Below are 11,123 nucleotides of genomic sequence, written 5' to 3' on the forward strand. Positions count from 1 at the left end.
AAACTTGGAGTTGGTATGATTGATGACTAAATTGAGGAATAAAAAATTAAGCTGAAAAAAAACGTTTAAATCAGAAATATTAACAAGGAAGCAGTAATGCTTCCAAACAATTGACTTGTTTGATGATGGAAGCTTTCAAGTTGTATTTGTACTCACCATTTCTAACCCCTCTCTCTCTCTCTCTCTCTCTCTCTCTCTCTCTCTCTCTCTCTCTCTCTCTCTCTCTCTCTCTCTCTCTCTCTCTCTCAGAAGTGAGATCCCAGTCTTCGCAGACTCAAATCACCAGCTCCACAACCAGCCAGAAACAAGGAGACACTGATCAACCAAGTTCTTATAGTCATCAACAATTTACCAAGGCTCGAACTCAACCAGAAGAACTAAAGGCTTACATAGACTTCCTGAACTACAGACATCAACCAGATGGAGAAAAACCTTTCCACTGTAAACATTGTGACAAGAGTTTCAGCCGGTCAGAAAACCTCAAGAGACACGAGCGTATCCACACTGGAGAAAAACCTTTCCACTGTAAACATTGTGACAAGAGTTTCACTGATTCAGGTAATCTGAAGAAACACCAGCAGTGTGGACACTGCCATGTCCACACTGGGGAAAAACCTTTCCACTGCAAACATTGTGACAAGAGTTTCAGCCAGTCAGGAACCCTCAAGACACACGAGCGTATCCACACTGGAGAAAAACCTTTCCACTGTAAACATTGTGACAAGAGTTTCACTGATTCAAAGAAACACCAGCAGTGTGGACACTGCCATGTCCACACTGGGGAAAAACCTTTCCACTGCAAACATTGTGACAAGAGTTTCAGCCGGTCAGGAACCCTCAAGACACACGAGCGTATCCACACTGGAGAAAAACCTTTCCACTGTAAACATTGTGACAAGAGTTTCACTAATCTGAAGACACACCAACGTATCCACACTGGAGAAAAACCTTTCCACTGTAAACTGTGTAACAAGAGTTTCAGACAGTCCTGAAGACACATCAGCGTATCCACACTGGGGAAAAACCTTTCCACTGTAAACTGTGTAAAAAGAGTTTCAGACAGTCAGGTGACCTAAAGACACACCAGCGTATCCACACTGGAGAAAAACCTTTCCACTGTAAACTGTGTAAAAAGAGTTTCAGACAGTCAGGTGATCTGAAGACACACCAGCGTATCCACACTGGAGAAAAACCTTTCCACTGTAAACATTGTGACAAGAGTTACAGTCAATCAGGAGACCTGAAGAGACACCAGAGTATCCACACTGTAAAACTCTTTTCACAATGTTAACAGTTTGACAAGAGTTTCAGTCAGTTAAGTGCTCTGAAAAGAGTGCATTCACACCAACGGTGAAAAAAAAAACGTTCCTCTATGGGAAGGGATTAAGAGCGTCTGCTAAATGCCTAAATTGTAAATGGTGTCCGCTAAATTGTAAATAGTCTCTTGGAGACATTTCCCAGCTCTTTTTTTTTTCTTCTTAGAAAGAGAACTTGACATGACACGATTGCAAGTAATAGCTGAAAACTTCCCAAGATGGTGCAACCTGTCCATTGAACTGCATTGAATGGTTCCTCAAGCTATATAAATACATGTTAACCATATCAATTGTATAAGGTAGAACTGTTTTTCTAGACACTTAGTTTTTATAATATGATATAATGTAATCTTGCTGTATTCTATTACATGTCCAATTAATGGGGTATTGTTTGAATTATTTTACCTATTAAATATCAGTTAATTGAGGGAAACCTACTTTGCATGCATTGTTTATCCATTTTGCCAGTAATTATTACACTTAATGGAAGTGCTATGATCATTGCTAAGTCGTATTACATTATTAGGTTGTGATAGAAAATTAAAGCATGTGTGAAGCACAATAGAGCCTGCGTGCACACACACACACACACACGCGCACGCTCTCTCGCTCGCTCTCTCTCTCTCTCTCTCTCTCTCTCTCTCTCTCTCTCACAAAATGTTTCATTATGCTGTATGTATAATAGATTATTATCTGGAAGGTGAAACATAGGCTATGATCTCTTTTTTATTATTACTAACTTTTGGATGTGTGGAAGAAGAAGTAGTCTGGAGGCAGGAATCAAAAGACTCAACTTTAGTGTCACATTAAATGATTATGTAAAAGAGGTGTTATTTTTGTGCAGAAGCTCTCAACATCTGCAGTTACAAGAAGAGTTAAATATAGAAGGGATATAGACGAAAGGAACACAGAACAAGTCAAAACTAAACGGGTACGGTATCCATCTTCAGTAGTATATACATTGTACATTTGCTATCATACATACACAGAGCCATGTCTGCAGACAGAACCGTATATGTAGGGTCTGTTTTTATAACCTCTTGTGGCCCAAAATATTGGCGCACAATATTATGAAATCTAATGATTAGTTACACCATGTTAGGTCAGCCTGACCCAGTGACTTATACAATCAATCTATCGTACAGAACTGTTTCCCAGAACAGACGGTACAATATACACCAAAACTGAGAACTGGATGTCAACAGTTCTGTTTAAAAACAATGTTTCATGCTTTATAATGTAAACCAGTATTTGTGGGGTTATGCGGGAACTCAAGAGTAGTGTGTTGCAACACGGATGAGAGAGAGGGACGGACACGTCTCCAAGTGCCCCTCTAACTCTATGGTCCCTCCTCATAGGGCGGATTGCCCCGCCCCCAGCTATTCATTTCAATGCAATTGCTCAGTGGCGTTTTGAAGTACCCGTAAGTAAGAAATATTGGTTCCATATTGGTTCCGTCGGTCCATGTCCACAACAGCAAAGATTGTTAATTTAGCAAGATACACGATCTCTGGTTTACTTCCCGTTTCTGCGTGACGTAGGTGAACGCCTTTTTAGGAGACAGGAAGCAGCTTGGAGTCTATTGATTCCAATGGGAGAGTGAACGTGAACACGGCTTCTGAACCATTCCTTAGCTCCATGGTCACTGAACTAAATATTGGACCCTATCATCACAAGCCACACAATATGTACAAGATTTTCATACTAAAACGGCTTTTTTTAGAGACACAAATTAGGAGAAAATCTACTTCGTTATCGACCTTTCTCTATCCCAGCAACACACTCTCGCGAGATTTGGGAAGATATCTGAAGAGTACATTATATTACATTACAGTCATTTAGCAGACGCTTTTATCCAAAGCGACTTACAATAAGTGCATTCAACATAGGTAGGGAACAAAACTACTAATCACCAGAAGTCTTAAGTGCATTTCCTGCAAAAGCAAGCAACCAAGAGTATACCTAGCGCCAAGGTAAAAGTGCAATATATCAGCTACCTAACAGATGAGACAAAATAGCAAAATCAAATGAGCACGAGCTAATACAAAAAGTGTATTGACTAAACAAGATCCAATAAAACAGTACAACAATAAAACAAGTTCGTACAACTAGTTAACAAGTAAGCCAGGCAAAGAGGAAGGGTAGTGTTTCCTGAAGAGGTGGGTTTTCAGCCTGCGGCGAAAGATGGGCAGTGACTCTGCTGTCCTGACATCAGTGGGAAGTTCATTCCACCACTGTGGGGCCAGAACAGAAAAAAGTTGTGACCGTGTCGATCGACCAGAAGGACCCTTGGGTGACGAGGCAATCAGTCGCCCCGAGGTGGCAGACCGAAGTGCTCGGGCAGGGGTGTAGGCATCGACCATAGCCCGGAGGTAAGAAGGAGCTGTTCCTTTCACTGCCCTATAGGCTAGCACCAGGGTTTTAAACTGAATGCGAGCCGCTACGGGGAGCCAGTGCAGAGAACGGAGAAGGATAGTTGTGTGGGAGAACTTGGGGCGGTTGAACACCAGACGAGTCGCAGCTTTCTGAACAAGCTCCAGAGGTCTGATGGCAGATGCCGGAGCACCAGCAAGTCCATCTGCAATCTGACGGACGAGACATAGAGGGCTCTGTCTGTCCCTTATATTATATTGTGTTTAATTACGGGGCCAGAGCTCAGCTCTGGACCTGTTTTGTTATTGGCAGTATTCTGTCACTTCTTCTTCTTTTTCTTCTGCCACTTTTCGCAGTTCTGGCTGAACCGTGCTGTCGCTTTTTACGAAACTCGGCCATATGGTAGATGGTCATGAAAAACGATCAAAAAATAATTCTCACAATCTTTCGTCCAAAGGTGGCGCTATAGCACTCAATTGAAAATGCCAACTTTGAACAGGTACAACTCATGCCCTGTTTGACCTACAGCCATGAAACTTGGATACACATATGCGTCTCCTCATGCTGAACAACTTTCACACTCTGACTTTTGACCTCTGACCTTTAGATCTCCCACCATTTTGAATTATATGAAAAACAGTCATTGGCTCCTAACTTCTGCATTTTTTCACTTATGGAAATTCCGCCGCCTAGAAGTTGTCGGCAGAGGTCCAAAGTTCAAGTGTTAAACGTTTCGTGCAGATTGCTCCAAAATCCCAGGATTCCATAGATTTTAACTATTGCAGTTTTATGAAAATTATTCATCTGCCCCTAACACATACATGCAAGACTCACATTTCTTTGAAACGTTGCAGTAATGTAGAGAGTCATTCCAAATATCACTGAAACCAATCTCACTCCAATTGGCCAAAGGGGGGCGCTATAGCAATTTTTTGAAAATGCAAACTTTAAACACGCAAAAGTCATGCCTTGTTTGGCCGAAAGTCGTGAAACTTGCTTACACTTGTGCCTTGACTCATGAGGAACACATCTATCGCTTTGACCAGTAAGCTCCGCCCTTAGATTGTCCGCAATTTTGAGCAGTTTGAAAAACACTTAAACCCAGGATTTTTCAGCTATTTGCGTGAAACTGTATCATCTGTGCGATCTCCTTTTTCACAGTTACTTGTCTGTTGGGCCAATGGCGTCTCCCTTAAATGAATGCCTCACAATCTCAAGGTCGCCAGTTCAAGCCTCACTTGATGCAGACTTAATTTAAGTTGAATTGCATTGGTAAAGATAACCTGAAATGCTTATTTGAGAGTACGTTTTTTTCAACGTATGACATACTTCATTCTGAAAATAGCTAATCTACAATCTCACAACTTTTCATGGTTTGTGAGCTTGTAGATCGGCTACTTTCACTAGTTTTGGTTCTGAGGAAATGTACAATTTCTTCATTGGTAAATGGTTTGTGAACGAGTGATCTTAGTGTTAGTAAAACAGGGGCTTGGTTCATGAAAGAAGGCAAGAGTTTATGATCTTCAACAGACAACATCAGCCTGGACAAAGCTATAGCACTATAGGTAGTGTTGCAGCCTATTAGTCGTGAAGGTTGAGAGTTCGAATCCTGTTAATGGCAATAGGTTGAGATGTCCAATCAAACCATTCTGTTTCCATCTCTCTCTCTCATCAATCTATTGTTTCCATGTCACTCTCTCTCTCTTCAATCTATTCCGTTTCCATGTCTCTCTCCCTCTCTATTCACTGGCCCCGTATTATCGCTGCTTGCAGCTATATTATTATATTAGATTTTAACTCTTATGCTCTGTCCCCATAATGTTCTAAAAACTGATAAACTGAGATTCTATATGTGAATGTAGTAGGCCTACGTGAAATCATTATGGACATTTAAAAGATTAAATAAAATGTGTGTTCCAATGCTCAATAATATAATTTTCTATTATTAACTGTCTTGGTTGATGGGGTATGATTTGGGAATCATGACATTTTGCTAAACATTCATGCTAAACACATTATAGTCTATAGTGGTAAAATATATACCGTATAAATAAAAGGACCTGTTACCATGTTGAGCAGAAACAGGTGCCTTGACTCATGAGGAACACACGTATCGATTTGACCATTAAGCTCCGCCCTTAGATTTTCCGCAATTTTGAGCAGTTTGAAAAATACTTGTTTTTGCCAGTTCTGGCTTAACCGTGCATACGCTTTTTACGAAACTCGGCCATATGGTAGATGCTCATGAAAAACTACCAAGAAATAATTCTCACACTCATTCGTCAAAGGGTGGCGCTATAGCACTCAATTGAAAGTGCCAACTTTGAACAGGTACAACTCATGCCCTGTTTGACCTACAACCATGAAACTTCGATACACACATGCGTCTCTTCATGCCCGACAACTTTTGTGGTCTGACTTTTGACCTTTGACCTTTAGATCGCCCACCATTTTGAATTACATGAAAAACAGCCGTTGGCTCCTAACTTCTGCATTTTTTCACTTATGGAAATTCCGCCGCCTAGAAGTTGTCGGCAGAGGTCCAAAGTTCAAGTGTTAAACGTTTCGTGCAGATTGCTCCAAAATCCCAGGATTCCATAGATTTTAACTATTGCAGTTTTATGAAAATTATTCATCTGCCCCTAACACATACATGCAAGACTCACATTTCTTTGAAACGTTGCAGTAATGTAGAGAGTCATTCCAAATATCACTGAAACCAATCTCACTCCAATTGGCCAAAGGGGGGCGCTATAGCAATTTTTTGAAAATGCAAACTTTAAACAGGCAAAAGTCATGCCTCGTTTGGCCGAAAGTCGTGAAACTTGCTTACACTTGTGCCTTGACTCATGAGGAACACATCTATCGCTTTGACCAGTAAGCTCCGCCCTTAGATTGTCCGCAATTTTGAGCAGTTTGAAAAACACTTAAACCCAGGATTTTTCAGCTATTTGCGTGAAACTGTATCATCTGTGTGATCTCCTTTTTCACAGTTACTTGTCTGTTGGGCCAATGGCGTCTCCCTTAAATGAATGCCTCACAATCTCAAGGTCGCCAGTTCAAGCCTCACTTGATGCAGACTTAATTTAAGTTGAATTGCATTGGTAAAGATAACCTGAAATGCTTATTTGAGAGTACGTTTTTTTCAACGTATGACATACTTCATTCTGAAAATAGCTGATCTACAATCTCACAACTTTTCATGGTTTGTGAGCTTGTAGATCGGCTACTTTCACTAGTTTTGGTTCTGAGGAAATGTACAATTTCTTCATTGGTAAATGGTTTGTGAACGAGTGATCTTAGTGTTAGTAAAACAGGGGCTTGGTTCATGAAAGAAGGCAAGAGTTTATGATCTTCAACAGACAACATCAGCCTGGACAAAGCTATAGCACTATAGGTAGTTGCAGCCTATTAGTCGTGAAGGTTGAGAGTTTGAATCCTGTTAATGGCAATAGGTTGAGATGTCCAATCAAACCATTCTGTTTCCATCTCTCTCTCTCATCAATCTATTGTTTCCATGTCACTCTCTCTCTCTTCAATCTATTCCGTTTCCATGTCTCTCTCCCTCTCTATTCACTGGCCCCGTATTATCGCTGCTTGCAGCTATATTATTATATTAGATTTTAACTCTTATGCTCTGTCCCCATAATGTTCTAAAAACTGATAAACTGAGATTCTATATGTGAATGTAGTAGGCCTACGTGAAATCATTATGGACATTTAAAAGATTAAATAAAATGTGTGTTCCAATGCTCAATAATATAATTTTCTATTATTAACTGTCTTGGTTGATGGGGTATGATTTGGGAATCATGACATTTTGCTAAACATTCATGCTAAACACATTATAGTCTATAGTGGTAAAATATATACCGTATAAATAAAAGGACCTGTTACCATGTTGAGCAGAAACAGGAGCACATCTAGCATGACTGAATAATACGTGTGAGTTTGTGGTGGGAATTTTATGGGTTTCTTTAAAATCATCTTTGCCAATAACAGTGCACTTTCAAACATGTAAAGCATACTTTCTTTAATGAAGAAAATACACAAATACACATCCATCATATGACGTTGTCAGCTAGGGAGGGTGGTGGGATGGTCGGGGGAGAAGCAAACCGCGCCTACTTAGGAGACCATTTGTAGGATTTGTGTACTACTTCGCCTCTAGTGGCTCCAATGGAGATTGTGTATCTTGCTAAATTAACAATCTTTGACAACCATAGTAGACAACGTTGACAACAGTCAGTCAACAGCGTCCAAGCGATCTGCAAGGGACTTTAGATGGAAGTGCCGCCCCTTCATTTCTCTGCCTCCTACGTCAGTTGTTAGTGGATTCTGATTGGTAACTTGACTAAACACACCATATTGTTTTCACTACCCACTGAGCCATAGTCGTCTATTAGACCTCCGTCTAAAACGGGGTTATAATTGGTCTACTGGTGAAAGTTTTTTAGCGGTCTAGGCTTAGCCTAGACGTTGATTAGCTGTTTTTTAATCGTCTATTTATAGATGTCTGTATTATAGACGTCATTTCAACGTCTATAATATAGACGGTCTATAAATAGACGCTTAAAAAACAGCTAATCAACGTCTAAGCCTAGACTGCTAAAAAACTTTCACCAGTAGACCAATTATAACCCCGTTTTAGCCTACCCCTTAGACGTATTTTAGACGTCTAATAGCCCGAAAAATGCTCAGTGGGGTCAGTTGGCGTATTGCTGCCCCCTACTGTTGGTCTCGGGTACTGTCCATTGTTTGTATACAGTAAAGGCGGCTTTCCATATGCATGGCCTCACCCTAACCCACACCACACCACCCACTTGTGCCTTGGTTTCCACCACAATGAAGTGGGTAGAGTGGTGTGTAAGTGGTACTAAACTGGTGCCTAAAAAGTACCCAGTCCTGGGTAGGTCTGAGCTAGGCCAAGCGGGGCCACGTGCACAGGTGATTTGCATTTGTATACAGGACAGTTGGCCACTCACCTACATTACATTGTTAGGCAAAAATTTACATTACAAATGAGTGTGAATGACCAGAGTCTGCTACTCATACCTGTGGATTTGAGCGGGGGTACTTTTGTGTAATGGAAACGGTAGATATTTTGATGCGGTGTGGTGTGGTGTAGTGTGGTGTGGTGCTTAAGCTGCATTGGAAAGGGGGCTTTACAGTACTATGTGACCTTCCAGACCTGTAGACAAGAGAACATCCATCTAGGAGTAAAGCAGTTCATCCAACTAAATCAAATTAAATGATTATAAAAAAATAATTGTTAATCATTAATTTAATAAATTAACCAATTAATAATCAATCCCTATTTTGGACATGTCATTCATTATAGGCAAAATCTTCCCTCTAATGTAAAATCCAAAAATATTGAAAATAGCAGATCTACAAGCTCACAACACGTCACATGTTTTGAGCTTGGTAGATCAGCTATTTTCACAAGTCTTACACAACACTGTTGTGCAACATAATATAACATAGGGCTGATGTCCTTAATCAATTTGTTGGGGAAAAAAAGCATTAAAGAAACAAACTATTACAATTATTTGATTAATCAGAAAAGTAATCTATGAATTGCTTAGAAAGTCATGGATAGTTGCAGCCCTACATCCATCACAGCTTTCATCAGTGCACATTGATGCTGCACAGGTCTGATCACGTCTCATAGAAATGCAGGATACAACATTAACTAACATATACCATGTTACAGGATGCAACATATACCTTGTATTAAACATGTTATTACCCATATCATTTTCAAACTATGTAACTATATCAATATGTCTATGATAAATTCAGACTGTATGATATATTCAGACTGTGACACAGTAAGATTATCACAAGTTATTTCAAAGTTATTGAACCAGCATGTTCTGGGAAACAGGAAACAGTTCAGTAAGATAGATTGATTGTAATGGATGAATTGCAATGGGTCAGGCTGACCTAAAATAGTGTAACTAATCATGAAATGTTATATTACTGTGTGCCAAGATCTAAGGCCACAATCCTTTGTCATCAATCCTGTCTGCAGATATGGCTCTGTTGGTACTGTATATTAACACATGTTATATAGGTTAGCAAAACATCTATTGAGGCACAAACTTGGACACATCATCAGTGTTGTTTCCTGGAGTCACTGGGTGTTTCGGGTCTTGCAACAGACACCCTCCTTCAGGCAACGCGACCGAGGCTGATCAGACCCCAGCCTTGTCCAAGTGGCATGCTACTGCCCCCACTGTCTCTTGGGGGCTTAGGGTAGCAGGTGAGCTGTTGGCAGCAGGTGTTGGCGACACTAGGAGGCTCTGGGCACTGTGGGTTGCCTCCGGGCCTGGCTCCTCCTGCGTCTGACCAGAAGTGACTTCTGTGCGTTGTGTCGTCGTTGGCGCTTTCAGACATCTCATTCTGCCTTGATGGATTTTTAAACCCTCTTGAATGTTGCAGGTTTTACCTCAGTATGTAAGCTTGCTTTGGGCTCTTCCCCTCAGAAGAAGTGGTTTGGGCTGCCAACCCTCTCCATCCCGGGTTGCCGTCTCTCCGGGCGTCCACTGTCTCTCCAGATGTCACCACGCTCTTCGTGGTCGTCACCCACTGGTCACTGTTACTCCCAGAGTATTTCAGTTAACAAAACATCTACTGATGCACAAACTTGGACACATCATCAGTGTTGTTTCCTGGAGTCACTGGTCAACAGTATACTTCTACAGATGCATACAGTTAATCCTAACTGTTTAGTCTTTTTTTTTTGTACTTATGTGTTCCTTTCTTCTGTATTCTTTCTCTATTTTAACTCTTTCTGTAACTAGATGTTGAGAGATTGTACAAAAATAATGTCACCCACTCTTTTACATCTGTAATAATGTGATGTGACATTAAAGTTGATTCTGAATTGTGTCTGCAGACTAAATTCTTCCACGCAACCCAAATAGTAATGTTAAGAGATCATAGCTTATATTTCACTTTCCTGATAATAATCCAATAGCATAGTAATAAAACATCTTGCACGTGTGTGTGTGTGTGTGTGTGTGTGTGTGTGTGTGTGTGTGTGTGTGTGTGTGTGTGTGTGTGTGTGTGTGTGTGTGTGTGCTATAGGGCTTTGCACAGGCTTTAATTTGCTATAGCCTATCACATCACACTCTTAATCATGTAATATGACTTAATAGTGATCATAGTCATTACATTAGGTGTAATTATTAGTCATAAATCATAAAACATACATCCCTCAGTTAACCAGCATATAATTAAAATGATTGAAATGGTTTGATTGCTTGATTGACATACTTAACAGACCTTCATGTGCACTCCATAGTATATCATGTACAGTATACATCTGCTGCTATGTTCACACACCTTTATATCTTACCTCAGGTACTATGTGTAAATATGTAGATCATTTTTTTGCGTCTTTCTGATTCATCTCTCTCCCCTCTT

This window comes from Gymnoscopelus microlampas (assembly GCF_963454915.1).
Source record: "Gymnoscopelus microlampas genome assembly, chromosome: 10".
In the NCBI taxonomy this organism is placed as follows: Eukaryota; Metazoa; Chordata; class Actinopteri; order Myctophiformes; family Myctophidae; genus Gymnoscopelus; species Gymnoscopelus microlampas.